The following is an 18,006-nucleotide window of genomic DNA, read 5'->3' on the forward strand; positions in this document are numbered from 1 at the left end:
GATCTTCCCAACCTAGGAATTGAACTGGGGTCTCCTACATTGCAGGCGGATTCTTTACCAACTGAGCTATGAGAGAAGATCCCTATTTCTTCATATCCTTTGCCTATTTTCCTCCATTTGAGTCACTGGTGGTTCATTTCATTAAAAAAAAAATTAAAGTATAACTGCTTTACAATGGTATATTAATTTTTGCTGTACAATGAAGTGAATCAGCTGTATATATACATATGTCCCCTCCCTTTTGGACCTCCCTCCCCCCAGTCCCTCTATCCCACCCTTCTAGATCATCTTAGAGCACTGAGCTGAGCTCCCTGTACTTTATAGCAGCTTTCCACTGGTTATTTATTTTACACACAGTAGTGTATATTATTGGACTTCCCTCATGGCTCAGATAGTAAAGAAACTGCCTGCAATGCAGGAGCCCTAGGTTCGATCCCTGGGTTGGGAATATCCCCTGAAGGGAATGGCTACCCATTCAGTATTCTTTCCTGGAAAATTCCATGGACAGAGGACGCTGGCAGGTTACAGCCCATGGGGTTGCAAACAGTCGAACATGACTGAATGTATATTGTATGTCAACCTTAACTCCCAGTTTGCCCCCCCGTCCCTTTCCCACCCGTGACCACATGCCTGTTTTCTATATCTGTTATCTATTCCTGCCCTGGAAATAGTTTCATCTGTATCATTTTTCTATTGTTTCCCAGGCGGCTCAGTGGTAAAGGATCCACCTGCAATTCAGGAGACGTGGGTTTCATCCCTGGGTCAGGAAGATCCCCTGGAGAAAGAAATGGCAATCCACTCCAGTATTCTTGTCTGGGAAATCCCATGGATAGAGGAACCTGGTGGGCTACAGCAAATGGGGTCACAAAAGAGTTGGACATGACTTAGTGACTAAACAACAATATCATTTTCCTAGATTCCACACATATGTGTTAATATATAATATTTGTTTTTTTCTTTCTGATTTCTTCACTCTGTATGGCAGACTCTAGGTCCATCCACATCTCTACAGATGACCCAACTCGGTTCCTTTTTACGGCTGAGTAATATCCCATTGTAGAAATGCAGCACATCTTCTTTATCCACTCATCTGTCACTGGACACTTAGGTTGTTTCCGTGCCCTGGCTATTGCAAACAGTGCTGCAACCCTACCTACACTGAACACTGGGGTAGATTAAAAATACACAAACAATAAATGCTAGAGAGGATGTGAAGAAAAGAGAACCCTCTTGCACTGTTGGTGGGAATGTAAACTGACACAGTCACTGTGGAGAACAGTAGGTAAGTCCTTTAAAAAACTAAAAATAGAACTACCATATGACCCAGCGATGACACCACTGAGCATAAACCGAGACAACCATGCTTCAAAATGACGCGTGTACATTTTCTCTTAACAGGTCAATATTCAAGCAATAAGGCCTCTCAAAAAGAATCTTATTAAGTGGTTATGGATCAAGGAAGAGTTTTTTGAACAAAAACATTAGCCAAGAGTTCTACATCCTCAAACAACTATTGTATTTCTAGTCTTAAAGGGTTAGAAAAGCAATAAATAAATAAAAATCACCCCTAAAAGGATTATCCTCATGATACGATATGAGAAGCTGACAACGGGAGGCTGAGTCTCCAACGCTATTCATAGATTGTAACAGCCTGGTCCGGACAGCTCCTCCAGGACCCTGGGAACCAAGAACAAACTTGCCACTTTTCCTCCTTGGCGGGAGCATGCTGCTGCACCTGACAGACACCAAAGCCTCCCAGCAACAGGTGCTCTGCAGCGGCTACAATTTGCTCGTTTATTGTGGTGACACAGAAGAGCAAATTCGGAAAAGCTTTTCTGGCCTTCTCTATCTACAAAGAAAAATGTACATTTCCTTAGGAGGATGCTGATGGATGCTCGGTTCTGGGAAGCAGCAGGCTCTGATTTCCATCAAAATAGACGCTTTTAAAAAAGGAGCTGTGGCAAAGGAGTCTGAAGGAGAGGAATATCCCTCTCTCTTTCATTGTATTTATACATATTTATTACAGTGGTCAATGACACACACACACACACACACACACACACACAAGCAGACGTACATGCACACATGAGAGAGATGTGAAAAAAAGGTTCTTTGTCTTCTACCACAAACTTCATCAGTTTTTGGCATTTCTTCTTTATGCAAACTTCTGGTCTTGAAATAGAGATATCCCCAGGCTGAGTTCAACTTCAAACATATATCTTTCACAAAGCATTATCTTTGGAAAGCTTTCTAAGTCTCAGCACATGCAGTATAATATATAATCCTGATGCTCATCAATCACAACATGAATTCTTTCTATACTGTACTGTTGGCAATATTTCATATTTATATGCCACTAGGTATTTAAAAACCTTATACTAGTCATCATTTAGTTGTATGGGAGTTAGATCTAGGACATGACACATTCCAGTTTGAATAATTTGCTCAATATCACACTGCCCGCTAGAATGGAAGTTCAAAGGTCCCAACTCCTTAGCCTTTGAAAAGCCAGTCAAATACCACTGAGTTTGGCTGAATGAGACTGTAGTTAAACTCTGTCACCCTATAGAAGGGAAACTTGCCAAGGACTTGAAAGGCCTAGCATTTGGCCTGCTACCAGCTGTGTAACCTTGGTCATTTCTCTTAGTTTCTATGGGTCCCAGTCTTTCTAAGTAAAGGAGACAATATGAAGAATACTGAGACCTATTCACAGGGCAGTTGTGAGAATCCAATGAGATCAAGTAGGTAGAGCATAATTGTAAACTACTGCTGCTGTGCTGTGCTGTGCTTGGTCGCTCAGTCGTGTCTGAGTCTTTGAGACCCCATGGACTGTAGTCTGCCAGGCTCCTCTGTCCATGGGGTTCTCCAGGCAAGAATACTGGAGTGCGTTGCCTTGCCCTCCTCCAGGGGATCTTCCTGATCCAGGAATCAAACCCAGGTCTCCCTCATTGCAGGCGGATTCTTTACTGTCTGAGTCATCGGGGAAACCCCTGTAAACTACTAAGCTGTATAAATGTAACATTCATAATGACTAAAACAATGACAACTTGTAAATGTTAAAAACTGATACATAGAATCCTCACAGTTTTTCTGGAGAAGGCAATGGCACCCGACTCCAGTACTCTTGCTTGGGAAATCCCATGCACAGGGGAGCCTGGTAGGCTGCAGTCCATGGGGTCGCGAAGAGTCGGATACAACTGAACGACTTCACTTTCACTTTTCACTTTCATGCACTGGAGAAGGAAATGGCAACCCACTCCAGGGTTCTTGCCTGGAGAATCCCAGGGATGGGGGAGCCTGGTGGGCTGCCATCTATGGGGTCGCACAGAATAGGACATCACTGAAGCAACTTAGTAGCAGCAGCAGCAGCCCATTTTTTCAGAGAGCAAGTCAGAAAATTTCATCTTTCTTTGGGGTCTGAGAGCTACATGCTCCAGCAGTGAGGCTCTCTGATGACAGGTTTGGCAGAGGGTGGCTAAACAGGGACCATTAAGGTTTCCCACCTCCATGCCAGGTCAGCCCCGATCAACAAGTCTAGATCAGCACTATATTCTGATTTAAGATGGGCCAGTCTAAGACTAAGGAAGAGAACTGTTTAGCCAAACTGTACTTTTCACTGTGCCAAGTGCACAGAAAAAAATTTGCCACCTCGTGGCTTGCCACTAAAAGCAGAGAAGATATTCTAATTGCTACTTCTATTCTAACTGTATCTATACACACTCCACACACACCCCCACACAAAATTTTAGAAGCTATCTCAGAGTTTTGTGAGTAGATAAGAACATGGATACTACAACAAGAATTTATGTTTGGCTTCACAGATCAACTTGAGATAAAGGTTCAAAGTGATTTATGAAGAAGAAATGATAAATTGTTCAGTCAGTTGGGATGCTCTGAAGGAAAACAGTCTGCTTAGAGAGCCACGCTGAAGAGCTGGCACTTCCTTATCTCTTCACCTTATAATATGGAGACAGACTGAAGAATAACTGGTCACTCTAGTTGTAAGGGCAAAGGAAAAAGGGAGAAGACTGGAGTATGAAAGAAGAAAACAAAATACTAGTGCTTTTAATTAGCTCATAACTAAGAAAACAGTTACAACCAAAACACAGACCTATGGAGATGTCCATAACAGGGTTTTTCATATGATGAGTATCTCATAAATCTTTATTATGGAGGCTGCGATGATGTTAATTTAGGTAGGAGTGTTATATTATTCTATTTACCACGAAGTAGCCATTTTTCAAATATTAATAACTTGACTCCTTTGGTTTAAAAAAAACCTCAAAATGACTTGGCTTCAGAGATGAATTTCTAGTTCAAAAGTCATTTCAGAAAACAAGCCACTCTTTCCAGAACAAATGGAGAGGGGTCTTCCTGCTGCTTGTTGTTTTTCCCTTCTTCTCTCACTCAGTATTTTCTCTGCTGCAGAGATCAAAGTAACTTCTTGGCCTCCCATTTTCATTTACCTTTCTTGAAAGAAACTCACATTCCTTCCTTACAGAGGGCAGCTGGCTTCAACTGAAATCTAAGCTTCCACTCCCCAAGAAGAATGATTTCCACAGGACTCCTTGGCTCCACAAAATTCTGAAATAGGAACTAAACTGGAGCTGGAATGGTCCCATATCTCCATGTAAGACTCCCTTTTGCAATGGGAGAGAAATCATCTCATATTTGTTTTCACTACGTACGGGAAAACCTATTTAAAATGCTGCCGATTTTGGCAGACTGTATCGTGTACATTTTCTGAATGGGAAGAAAGGCCCTTGGAGAGCCCGAGCCACGGTGACACTAGAGGGAGCTGTGACATCAAGATCCACGAGTCACCTGCATGGAAACCGCAGCAAGAGAACAAAAACCAGGCTGGAGAAGGCCGAACCTCCGAACACGCTACCGGTCTCCTTACGGACACGTTCTTGGTTCCACGGAAGTGGCAATGCCTCATTCATGCAGAGGGAAGGCTTCGCATGGGGAGCACAAGGAGGAGGGGACGCCCATCCTGGGCACACTGACCTTTGCCTGCTTGCCCTCTCACAAGCTACTTCTCCCAAAGAAAGCCAGAAGAACATCAAAAAGGAGAGCCAGTCAGCTGATAGTTCCACACTCACCAACGTGGACAATACACTGTCACAGAAAAAGAGGCTTGGGGGAAACTACGTGCTTGTCTGAGTTAATCAAGACGAGTGAGAACAGAGAAGGAGAGGAGAAAGACTGACTCTCATCAATTGAGCATTCAAAAAAGTACATGACGGCTCCTCAAGGACTTCCTGTCTGGAGAACACGGCATCCTGAAGCACCAGGCCAGAGCCCCAAGATACAGTGGAAAAAATGCTTCCAGAATCAGAGCCAAGTTAATCTCTTCTGAGACTTTCTGAGACCTGAGTCAAAGCCCATAACCCTCACACAAGCCTGATCTTAGTGGGGAAACAGGGCTGACAATGGATTCCCCACACACAACCTGGGAAGTTTAATTCCAAACATTCATTTCAACGCAGGAGCTCATTTTCTGTGTTGCTCCTGGCAACTACTCTGCATACCGTTGAGGCAAACTTGCCTTTATAGAGCATTTATGTTTGCTATAATAATCTTAATCTAGCTAGATGGCTAACTTTAAAAAAGTAGACTGTGTGGGGCTTTGACTGTAAAGCCTCACTGAAAGCAGCTGGGACAGAGAAGACAAGGTTATGTGTCTAATGCTACTGACACTGTCAGAATGCCCACGATGCCCGGGACCTGTAATGAAGGTGTACACTTTCCACCCTTTCAGTACTGACTCAGTTTAAGGCAATGAAGTAGGAAGATGGGGAGGGGGGATGGTGGACATTTGGCAAAACTGGATGGCTGTGGAATAAATCAGTTGTTGAATGGGGAGTGGTATTATCAGTTCTCACTTACTCGACCCTTCCTCCCAAAGGCTCCCTGAAATGCTGGTGTTTGAGGGGTCTGCTCTCTTTTCTCATTGACACTCTCCCTTCAGGAAGCTCATGGCTTCAACCATCGTGACATACTGCTGATTTCCACATCTACATTTGCGATCCAAACTTATCTTTGAGCTTCGGACTTATCTATACAAAGGCCTACTTGATTTCTCTCCATATATGTCCCATCGTATAGATAGATGCCTTAAAGTCAACATAACCAAACCCGAACTTTTCCCCACTGAATTTCCTGTTCTAGTATGCCCACTTTTGGTGAATGGCCCTGTTCTCTGCCCCAGCATCTAGATGAGTTATCAAGCTCACTCTGGGTTTCTCCTCCATCCTCATTTCCTGCATCTCATTAATCACCAGCTTTGACTGATTTTGTTCCCATATGCTTTCAAATTCTCCTCTTTTCTCCATCTCGATGGATACCATTATCACTTGCTGGTCTGCTACCAAAGATTTCCAACTGGTCTCCCCGACTCCCATGTGATTTCCCTCAAATATACCTTTTACGTAGTCACAAGAGCCATCATTCAAAAAAAATCAAATAAACTTCCTAAGGGTTCCCCATTATCTCCAGAGGATAAAGTCCTGGCCTGGCTTCCCTTACGAGGCTTATTTCTCCCCCGTCTCCTACTTTTGAACTCCCTGCAGCCAGCACCCTAGTCCTACCCTCCAGGGCTCTCTCCGATTGAGGCGCCTCTTCTCCCCTCATCTGCCTGAGGGATGTCCACCTATTTCTTTCTTTAAAGTCCTCACATGTGTCATGTGTGTCAAAGACAGAAAGTGCTAAATGCCTGAATCTCCTTTCTGTGCTTAGCTACACCTCATGTACATGTCTCTATTATTACAGCTGCCACATTTTTTGTCTGTCTTAAGAGCAGATATTTTTATCTTTAGGGCCCAGCACAGAGCCAGGCACCTAGTGCACGCTCAGTGCGGCTACACAAACACTGAGAACGGTGACATCTGACCTGGTGTAGCCATAAGGCTTATTTACTCAGAACAGCTAGAATATATGATTAGCTCTTATGAAACAGATGGAAGCTGGCAAGCTGATGGGGAGGGGGCAAGGGCAGACAAATCTGGGTAATAAATGCTCATGACCTGACTACACAAATGAGTCATATCTGAACAATGGGGGCTGTCTGCTGAGTCCAGGCTGCCCTGGAGGCTCAGGGGTTTTGTGCTGTACAAACCCACACAAAACAACACTGCTCTTTGTCATTCCATTCAATTTTCTCTTTTCTCCAAAGGAAGCAATATGTATAAAATACAAGACTCTTCAAAAATATTCTACATTAGCTTTTATTTTTCAATTATGGGCCCAGTTGGCCTAGTGTGCCTTCAGCCGACTTCCACTTTATCAGCAGGGATTCCCATTTCCAGCTTGCTCTGCGCACTTTACAGGACCTCAGTGAACCTTAAGTGAGACGATGTTGTGGGGAATGAATGGCAGAGGGACAAAAATGATACATGCTGACGACTGCACACACACTATACCATCTGTGCTATTCTGTCACATTACCCCAAAGCACAACGGCATATGGGAAAGGGCGAAGAATGAAAAGCTGCAAATTCTAAATTGATATTCATTATTTGGTATGACCTCACTCTGAGAATACAGACTGATCACTGATAGATCTCAGTTCTTTGATCTGTCCAGAAGGAGTATGGCCTTACTTGCTGCTACAGAGCTAAGACCATACATGCTCAATGCTGTTATAATCATATTCAAAATGGATTGTGTTTACTATATAAATACTGTCTGGGCCCCCAGGAATCAGAACTCCATGCTGTAGAAATCTGCTATGAGACCTGTCAGGTAGGCCAGATATTTTACAGCTTGACTTGCTGTAAAAATGTTCACATGCCCACCCCGCCCCCCCAATATTTTGGAGTCTAGAAAAGAAATTCAAAAAGGCAACTGTATAGTATTTCACTATTTTACTTGTGATTTGTACTCACTGAATTCTTTTTATGCTCCCACTCAGCATATGGAGCAAAACAAATTAATGTGTGTTCCTGAGCCCAGTAATTTAGGCTGACCAGGTGACATCCAGGATGATCACACTGGAGAAACTGAGGCACAAACCAGTTGAACAACCTGCTGAGGACCCAGATTAGGAATTCTATTAGTTTGAATCCCAATTTATAATTCTCAGCTGTGTCCTCTCACTTCATTAATTAAAGCTGTGGCTCTTTTCCCACTGGACAGTTCATTTTGATTCTTGGTTTATATGAGTACCCCCAAATCTTTCCTTTTGAAACCAATTTCCAGTAGAGACTTTAAGGCACTTCTGTATGCATTCAGCAGTGAAATATAGTGGACACTGACCTAGGGTGGCTACGAGTCTGTAGAGCTGGCTGCTGATCAGTCGTTTTCTGGGAAGGTCCAACGTTGGGCACATTTGTGTTGCATTATGAAAATGAAATAATGGGCTTATTTTATGAAAATAAAAATTGGGCTTCCCTTGTAGCTCACTCAGTAAAGAATCTGCCTGCAGTGCAGGAGACCCGGGTTCAGTCCCTGGGGTGGGAAGATACCTTGGAGGAGGAAATGGCAACCCACTCAAGTATGCTTGCCTAGAAAATCTCATGGACAGAGGAGCCTGGTGGGCTGTAGTCCATGGGGTCGTGAAGAATCAGGCACGACTGAGTGACTAACATTAACACTTATGAAAATGAAAATGGTTTCCTCTCTATAGTTGGTTCCTTGTCACTAAGCCAGCAATTAACTGCCTGATCCTATAGTCTGAACTAGTTGTAAATTCCTACCAATCCCCGTTATTCCTATTAATGCTTTTTCATTTACTGTCTTGCTTTCTCAGCAACCACCCCAATGAGATCAATGGAGACTCCAGAGTCAAAATGCAATAAAAGATGTTGGTCTCCACAGTTCACTTCTACTTTATTACAAGCTTTTAACAAGATTCTTGGCATAGCTGGAAGAAAAGAAGCTGCTCCACTGCTGTAATAGGGAAGTGAACACTTTCACTGAGCTTTCTGTGCTCTCTCTGTGAGAACAAAGACCAGGACTACTTTAAAAAAAGAAGATACCTACTACTACAGAGTTGGAAGTGCTGGAAAAATAAGTCCGAAATGTATACTTTTGCTTACAAAAGATTTTCATTGCCTTCCTCAAAGTAATTTCATCCATTTCTCATGTGGTCTCACATAGCAGCATTTGTTATAAAATGATCTCATAACAACAGTGAAAAAAGAATGTCCCATGGACACTGAGCCATAATTTTACCAACTGTCCACCCTGCTTCTAGGCAAAAAGCTGTCATTTGTCCACTCAAGGATAACACGGAGGAACAGCAGGGCCAATCCACTGACTCAGGTATGATCTAATAGGACAAGTTCCATGCAGGAATGAAGAGGCAGCCTGCCATGAAAGTTGATGACAATATATAAAAGTAGTTGTTCCTCTCTGTTCTCAGGTTCCTCCTGTTTGGAATGACGAAGGCCTGCCCTTTGAAAGTCGATGAGTGTACTTTGAAGATTACGTGTTTGTTCAGTGGCTACCCAGATTCTTTGAGAGGTGGCAAAAGTAAAGTGGATTTTATTTAGAACAGGGAAGTTAAGGGCTGGAGGCCAGCCAACATGCAGCCACAGAGACAGACGGTCCAATCTACTGCATGGTGGCTCACCAAATGGTGATGAGGGGATAAAAGGAGACATGAATGACACAAACAGGAGCTGAAGGTTAAATACTGTCTAGGAATCAATGTGGTGTTTTCTTCACAAAAGCTCTTAAAAATGCACTGTGCTCACTGTCTCCTGAGCCTCCCTGTTCCACCCTTCCCTAACTCACTGCATTTGATATCCACTTCCACTGCTACCAAGACTGTATTTTTCTTCTTTCTTTTGAGGTTTACCAAAGATTCAGCTCCTGCCTTCTCCTTATATTGCTCAGACTTTCCTGAATCTTCAACTCTGATCTGTGGGTTCTTGTCCTTTGCTATATCCCTTTCAAATTCTCCTGCTCTAGGTCACTTAGCTGTGTGGGCCTTTTCCCAATATGCAGACTCTACCACTACAATATCATACTTTCACGGTTTGAACTAAATCAAGCTGATGAGAGCACTAGGTAACCTTGACCTCTCTTCTGAGTACCAAACTCACATTTTTATCTGGCTACACGTTTTCTCTTGACCTGGCTGTCCCAGGGGCATACTACACAGAGAGCTCATCTTTCTGGCTTTTCTGATTCATATTTCAGTTAACGGCATCAGCATCCTCCTGGGGTTGCTCCTTCGTGAAATCTTAGCATCAGTGCCCTCATCCTACACCAGACATCCTACACCATCCTACCAGGCACTCACCAGAGATGGCCAACTGCCTGCCTCGGCTCCTTCACCACCTGTCCCTTTTTTGGATGGCCTTATTGCAAGGTCTCATCATCACTTGCCTGGACTGTTGCAGTAGCATAATGACTGGCTCCCCTGCTTCCAATGCTTCTGAACTTTTCCACCACAGTTTATTTTTAAAACCATTCATCTCTAAAATCATTAATCTTATGTTATCGCTCTGTTTAAAAATCCTTAATGGTTTCCCACAAAACACAAAATAAAGGCTAACGTCTTAAGCTCATCAATCTAAGCCTCTAAATTTGGTACCAAATCTTCCCAGTTCCATTTTCCACTATTCTCTCCATATACTGTATTTAACCCTAAGAATAATGTGAAGTAGACCCTAGAGGCCCTTTTTTTATTGGCCCTGAGATTTAACAATGTCAAAATGACTTCTTTCATTTATTAATCTTTATCTTTACATCTTCACACCACTCTTAACCTTTACTATAATGTCTTATTTAAAAGTTACTTATGCCTTTGTCTTTCCCACTGGAATACATGCTCTTTGAGGGCAAGGCTTTTGCCTTATTCATATGTATTTCTGTAAACGCATGCAGATATTACAATGTTTTATACAGTCAATGTTTGCCGAAAGGTCAAGAAATATTTATTGAATGCCCACTATGTATGCAACATTATATTAGTATATAATGCTGTCTAATGCTAAGGATATTAGATTAATAATATAATAAAGATATGTGGATTCGCAAGCCATGTTCCCTGCCGCAAGGAAGCTCAAGTATACCAGTAGGGAGGGGAGGCATGTTACTTTACTTGGGTAACGGTAGTATCGAATGGGCTTCTCAGGTGGCACGAGTGGCAAAGAACCTGCCTGCAAATGCAGGCAACATAAGAGATGCAGGTTCAATCCCTGGGTAGGGAAGATCCCCTGGAGGAGGGCATAGCAACCCACTCCAGTATTCTTGCCTGGAGAATCCCATGGACAGAGAAACCATAGGGTTGCAAAGAGACATGCCTGAAGTGACTTAGCACAGCACAGCACAGTACTGTAGAACTGTAGCATGATAGAACAGTGGTAGAGAAATCCACTGTGTATAGAGTGGCTATGCAGAGAGAAGCCATCAACATATTCTCAGAAGATCAGAGAAAAAAATTCACAGAGCTGGGTTCTTTAAGAAAACATAGGAGTTTTCTGGGCTTCCCCAGTGGCTCAGATGGTAAAGAGTCTGTCTGCAATGTAGGAGATGCAGGTTCGATCCCTGGGTCGGGAAGATCCCCTGGGGAAAGGAATGGCTACCCACTCCAGTATTCTTGCCTGGAGAATTCCATGGACAGAGGAGCCTGGTGAGTTACAGTCAGTGGGGCGGCAAAGAGCAGGACATGATTGAATGGGGAGTTTTCTAGGTACATGAGAAGGGAGTGGTAGAATGAGTAGCTACCATTTACGGAAAGCTTACTTTGTGTCAAATGATGCTCTGAGTACTATATACATCTCCAGGTACAACTGACTCTTGTGATTTTTCACAACGGCTTTAGGGAGAATGCAGTATTTTCTCCATTTTACATGTAAAGACAATGGGCTTAGAAAAGGCAAGTAACTGGGCCAAGGTAACACAGCTCATAAAATAGCCAAAGTACAAATTTAAACACAAGTCTTTCTGACAACAATCTAAATTCTTAAACGCTGTAACAACAGTCCTGAAATTTTGTGGAGGGACCACCTGAAGGTGCTTGCTAACAGTGTAGCTGCCCAGGCCTCACTTCCAGAAATGCTGATTCTGTAGGTGTGAGATGGGATCAAAGTAAGCACATTTTTACTGAGGATCCCACAGGTGATTCTGAAATAGGTTGCCTGTACAGACAATGCTCTTCCCAGAAGAGCAGAGAGGAACTAATGAGTGCGAAGTTGGGTAGCAGGAAGCAGGAGTTAGTTATAATTTGTGTTCAGAGGATGGGACTACAGAGATAATAAGTAAGGACACCTGTGACTTCAAGAAGCTCACTATCAAATAATCCATAGTCTTCAATTCCTTAGTTTTTTCACTGAAAAGACATTATGACATCATTTTTTAAACAAAATGAAAACTGTCCATACTCATTACTACTCTAACAGAGAAATCATTTGTATATTACCATTTTGTAGGTCAATTCTTTTTTTAAGTTATGGTTACAGTATTTGGTATTCTGCTATTTTAATGTGACACTTAATCAATGTAAAAAACTGTTTTCCATGATTTTAAATAATCTTTATAACAACATTTTTAATAGCTGAAAACATTCCATTGGGCTAATATACCATAATTTGTTACATTGTTTCCTTAATATCAGGCACTTGGTTTGTTTCCAATTTTTGGCAGTACTAAAATTCTGAAGGATTGTTACACTTAGTAGCTTTCTCTCATAATTTTAAGGAAAGATGTTTATGACTTTGAAGGAATGAGAAAGAAAATATCTAAGTGCAGAGCCTATTAAAATATGCTCAGGCTAGGAGAAGGCAATGGCACCCCACTCCAGTACTCTTGCCTGGAAAATCCCATGGATGGAGGAGTCTGGTGGGCTATAGTCCATGGGATCGCTAAGAGTCGGAGATGACTGAGCAACTTCACTTTGACTTTTCACTTTCATGCATTGGAGAAGGAAATGGCAACCCACTCCAGTGTTCTTGCCTGGAGAATCCCAGGGTGGGCGGTGCCTGGTGGGCTGCCATCTATGGGGTCACACAGAGTCGGACACGACTGAAGCGACTTAGTAGTAGTAGTAGTGCCTAATATTAATGAAGAATAATAGTGAATGACCAAAAGAATGTTGAGAAATAATTTTCCATTATTGTTAACAACACTAACGCATTATTATATTATATTTTATATAACGTCATAATTTACAAAAACAGTGTCATTACATAAACATATATACCTATAACAATCTCATGAGGTAGGCAGGGCAGTGAAAATCAAGAAAGGTTATATGACTTGCTTGGGTATACACAATGACGGATAGAGAATCTGGACTCACGTTAGCTGACTGTTTTCCTTTATTCGATGTTGTGATGTCTTTTAGTTTAAGACCAAGGAAAATCATAAAGATAGTCACACTGAATGAAAAACAGAATAAAGCTATGAACTGAACTGTGTCTTCTTAAGACTCACATGGTAAAGCCCCAACAGCCAATGTGACACTCTCTCCCCCACCCTCCCAAGTGCAGACAGAAGGACCCAGCAACACGCCAGGAAGAGAGTCTTCCTTTCCAATCTCCCAAACTAGGAGAAAATACATCCAGTCTATGGTATTTTATTATGGCGGCCCGAGCAGACTAAGATTTTGTTGCTGAGAAGTAGGGTACTGCTGTAAGCAGTACCCCAAAACGCAGAAAGAAGTGGCTTTGGAATTGGGTAGAAGCTGAAAGAGTTTTAAAAGCCATGATAGAAAAAGCCTAGAAATGTATGAATAGACTGTTGCTAGAAATATGGACATTAAGGGCGATTCTGGTGAGGTCTCAGAAATGAGGAACATTTATTAGAAACTAGGAAAAAAGGTGAGATTTCTTAAAAAAATGGCAAAGAACTTGGCTAAACTCTGTTCCAGCATTTTGTTAAGGCAGAACTTGCGAGCAATGAAACTGAGTATTTAGCTGAGAGACAAAGTATTAAAGGAACAACTTGCTGTCTTTTGACTGCTTACAGTGAAGCGCAGAGGGACAAAGAGTTGAGGAAGGAACTGTTAGGCAACAAGGAACCAGAACTTGAAGATTTAGAAAACTCACAGCCTACCCACACCACAAAGAATGAGAAAACTTGTTCTAAAGAGAATATTAAGGGTGTCGCAGAACAGCCATGTGATAAGGAGACAGACTGTGACTCGTGGACTTAAGCAGCCATCTCAGCAGAAGCCAGAAATAGAGATGGGGTTACACCAGCAAAGTACTGTCAGTTTGAACTAAAGGGACAGAGAAAGCTGGGTGGAATGAAGGAAAGCTAATGGATTCTCCAGGAATGGATCATAGAGCTACTCAGCTGTGAGCATGCACTGTTCTTTAAGGAGACGGAAGAATGACCCTGAAAAGGTGTTGCAGGGATCACCACAGGGCTGCTACTCCCACCGCAGGCCCAGAAGCAAGGCTGGTTCCTGCTTGGTTTTGAAGGGCCGGGCTGCCTCTCCAGATTGGGAAGGCCAGGACGAACTTGCCCAGTGCCTCAGGGGTAGGCTGCCCTGGCAGTCATGTGGGTGGGTCCTTACAAAGACCCAAAGGATCAGGGTCCCCAGCAGAGACACGGGTGATTCTGTCACCTCAGTGGGCCTGAAAGACAGAGTACTGAGTCCAAGAGGATTGTTCTGGAGCCTTAATATCTAATGGACTTTGTCTTGCAAGATTTTAGACTTGCTGGAACCCATCATCCCCTCCTTCCTTCTGATTTTTCCCTTTTAGAATGGGACAGTCTATCCCATGCTTGCCCACCACTGTATTCTGGGAGCATATAACTTGACTAGTTTCATAGGTTTATAGTTGGGGAGGCAATTTGCCTCAGGATTTATCAGACCTTGAGTTTTACACGTATCTGATTTCTATGATATTTAGATGAGACTTTGGACTTTAGAGTTGATGCTAGAATGAGTTACCTACGGGGCTGTTAGGATGGATTGAACATATTTTGCATGTGATAAGAACATGAATTTTTTGGGGGGTCAGAGGCAGAATGCTATAGACTGAATCAAGAACCTTCAAATTCATATGTTGATGTGTTAACCTCCAGTGTTAACTGTATTTGGAGATAGGACCTGTAAAGAGGTAATTAGGGTTAACTGAGAGTAAAAGGGTGGGGCCTTGATATGGATTAGTGTCCTTATAAGAAGAGACACGGGTGGCCCTAGTGGTAAAGAACCTGTCTACCAATGCAGGAGACATAAGAGATGTGGGTTCGATCCCTGGTCAGGAAGATCCCTTGTAGGAGGACACAGCAGGAGAGTCCCATGGACAAAGGAGCCTGGTGGGCTACAGTCCACAGGGTCAGAGTTGGACACGACTGAAGCGACTTAGCACACACAAGAAGGGACACTAAAGAGCTCCAATCCCCTGAGCCATGTGAGGAGTTGGAAAGAAGGCAGCCATCTGCAAGGCAGAAAGAGAGCCCTCACTAGAAACTAAATCAGTTGGAATCCTGATCTTGGACTTTCCGGCATTTACAACTGTGAGAAAATAAATTTATGTTGGTTAAGTCATCCATGCTTAATATTTTGTTATGGCAGCCTGAGCAAACTAAGACAACACCCAAAGTTAAGATCTTAATACTCTGTCACCACAGTGGATTCGGTATTTAAGGAGCAGTGGTATTTAAGAGGCAGTATCCTTTGACTTTCAAATTATTAAATTCCAGCACCAACTTCCTTTTGTAACATTTAAAAAGACCTTTTAGTCTCTTTAACAGACATAGAGAACAGACTTGCAGTTGTGGGGGGGTGGTGTATAGGGGTGGAGTGGGGGAGGGACAGACTGGGAGTTTGGGGTTGGTAGATGCAAAGTATTACATATGGAATGGATGGACAACAAGGTCCTACTATATAGCACAGGGAACTATAGTCAACATCCTGGGATAAACCACAGCAGAAAACAATATTAAAAAATGTATACATATGTATAACTGAGTCATCTTGCTGTATAGCAGGAATTAACACATTGTAAATCAACTATACATCAATTAAAAAAGAGAGAGAGAGTTATACCTGCCAGGTCACTCTAATTTCATTAGTATGGAAAGGGATAATTTTAAGAAGACAAACAGTAAAAAGTTGATGAGCCAACCGCTAATCTTTTTTGTTTATTTCTGCAAAGGTAGGGCTCACAGTATCCTAGTAGCTTATTCCTTTAAGGTTGTACTATCAACTGGGTACTTCTAGAAATGCCTAGAGGGTCTTCAAATAGACATTTATATTCACCATTTAGTGTAAAACATCCTTTCCCAAACCTGCCAACGACTCTCAGTATATAACCACTTGCCACCTGTTCTTTGGAGATTGCTTTTGCATCATTACAAGCAAAGAAATCAATAGCAGGCCATTGATTTGGGAAAGAGACAAGATTGCACAGCAATAATACATAAAGTTAGTCAAGCCCTACTTCTCAGTTGTTTTGAAAGAACAGATAGTTCAATGTTCCTTTCTGCAATAGGCATTCATCCTGCACTGGCGAGCCTGTAGTAATACAGGCCCGAGACAGATGAGGTCCCATAACTCCAACTAGTGTAACGGCTCTTGAACACTACACAGAATCTCAACATGCCTTTTTGGACTCAACAGTAATGTATTAACTTGAATTTAGATTCTCTCTCTGCAGTTTATCCCTCAGTTTAAGAAGTGTGGGCTGGGCACAAGGTCACTCTGAGTACCACCAGAGAGTGAAGTGGCTTAGGTGCTGCAAATGCAGAGAGCAGTCAGCTGAAGGTCTGGTCCAAATATATGTTCTGTCTTGAAAGACGGGTAAGGCCAATCGTTTACCTTCTCCATTAATTTACTAAGATGCCATCTGGTCTATCTAGCCAAATTAACATGTACAAGTCATTTAGGTATGTTAATTAGTTTTGAACCAGTGAATAGAATCTGGAAAAAGGGACTATGCAAAGGGTGAACCAACGTTACATTTACATGGAGATTTATGCTTTTAGAAACTCTTTCACGTGCATTATCTCACTTGATCCTAATCTCAATCCCACAAAGTAGATTGGTCATCATTGTTGTAAACATCTGAAAGAGGAGGAAATTGAGGCTCAAAAGATTGTTGCTGTCCTGGCGGCTCACACGGTAAAGCGTCTGCCTGCAATGCGGGAGACCTGGGTTCGATTCCTAGGTCAGGAAGATACCCTGGAGAAGGAAATGGCAATCCACTCCAGCAACTCTTGCCTGGAAAATCCCATGGATGGAGGAGCCTGACAGGCTATAGTACATGGAGTCACAAAGAGTCAAATACGATTGAGCGACTTCACTTTCACTAGCAATATAGGGAAGAAGCTAAGGGATAGTGAAAGAAGTGAATACCAATCACTAGGTATTTTGTTTTCTTGCAGCCAAACGGCCCCATAAGATGGGTACGATGATTATTCCTTTCTAAAGCTGAGGAAACTGACACTCAGAGGAGTAATTTGTGACAGAGCTAAGTGGAAGAGTTAGGATTTGATCTAGATCTTTGGGATTTCAAAGTCCATGCTTCAGTTATTATACTGATGAAGCCTATGGCTTACTGTTACAGTGAATGCAATTGCTCAAGAATTCTTGATGCTAAGAGTTTTAGCCTTCTTAAATAAGCGAGCTGTCTGGAACGGGTGATACACATTTAAGAAATTGATATGACAAAACAGGAAAAGTGTAGGCTATGGGGCCAGAGAGACCCGTTTAAATCCTAGCTTTACTAATTGCTAGCTGTGTGACCCTAAGCTTTATTCTCACCTGTCAAATGGATACATAGATCTTAACCCCATGAACTTGATGTGAAGATTAAATTATGTAACACGAAAAAGTTCCTTGTACATCAACAAATATTGATTACCTTCCTCTATAAAAACATTTCTCTCAGAAGCAGAGGAGTTAGAAAGCAGAGATAGACAAGGGTCTCTTATTTGCTAGGGAATAAAGACAGAAACATAGAGGGTGAAAGGCACATAGTAGACCTCATTTGTACAGGAAGTCTTTGCAAACAATCCCACTCAAGTATTATCTACTTTAAGAAGAATTTTTTAGCATCAAGAGTCTGGGTTAAGGTCCTTCTAAGCTCCCACAGA

At 42.3% G+C, this 18,006-nt stretch overlaps 1 protein-coding gene across 2 annotated transcripts in view; it reads right to left on the bottom strand.

Annotated features, from left to right (window-relative positions):
• Positions 1–18,006, bottom strand: part of PEAK1 (pseudopodium enriched atypical kinase 1) — a 324,301-nt gene that overhangs the window by 8,821 nt on the left and 297,474 nt on the right. The gene's annotated exons all lie outside the window — the stretch shown is intronic.

This window comes from Capra hircus, chromosome 21 (assembly GCF_001704415.2).
Source record: "Capra hircus breed San Clemente chromosome 21, ASM170441v1, whole genome shotgun sequence".
NCBI classification, from domain to species: Eukaryota; Metazoa; Chordata; class Mammalia; order Artiodactyla; family Bovidae; genus Capra; species Capra hircus.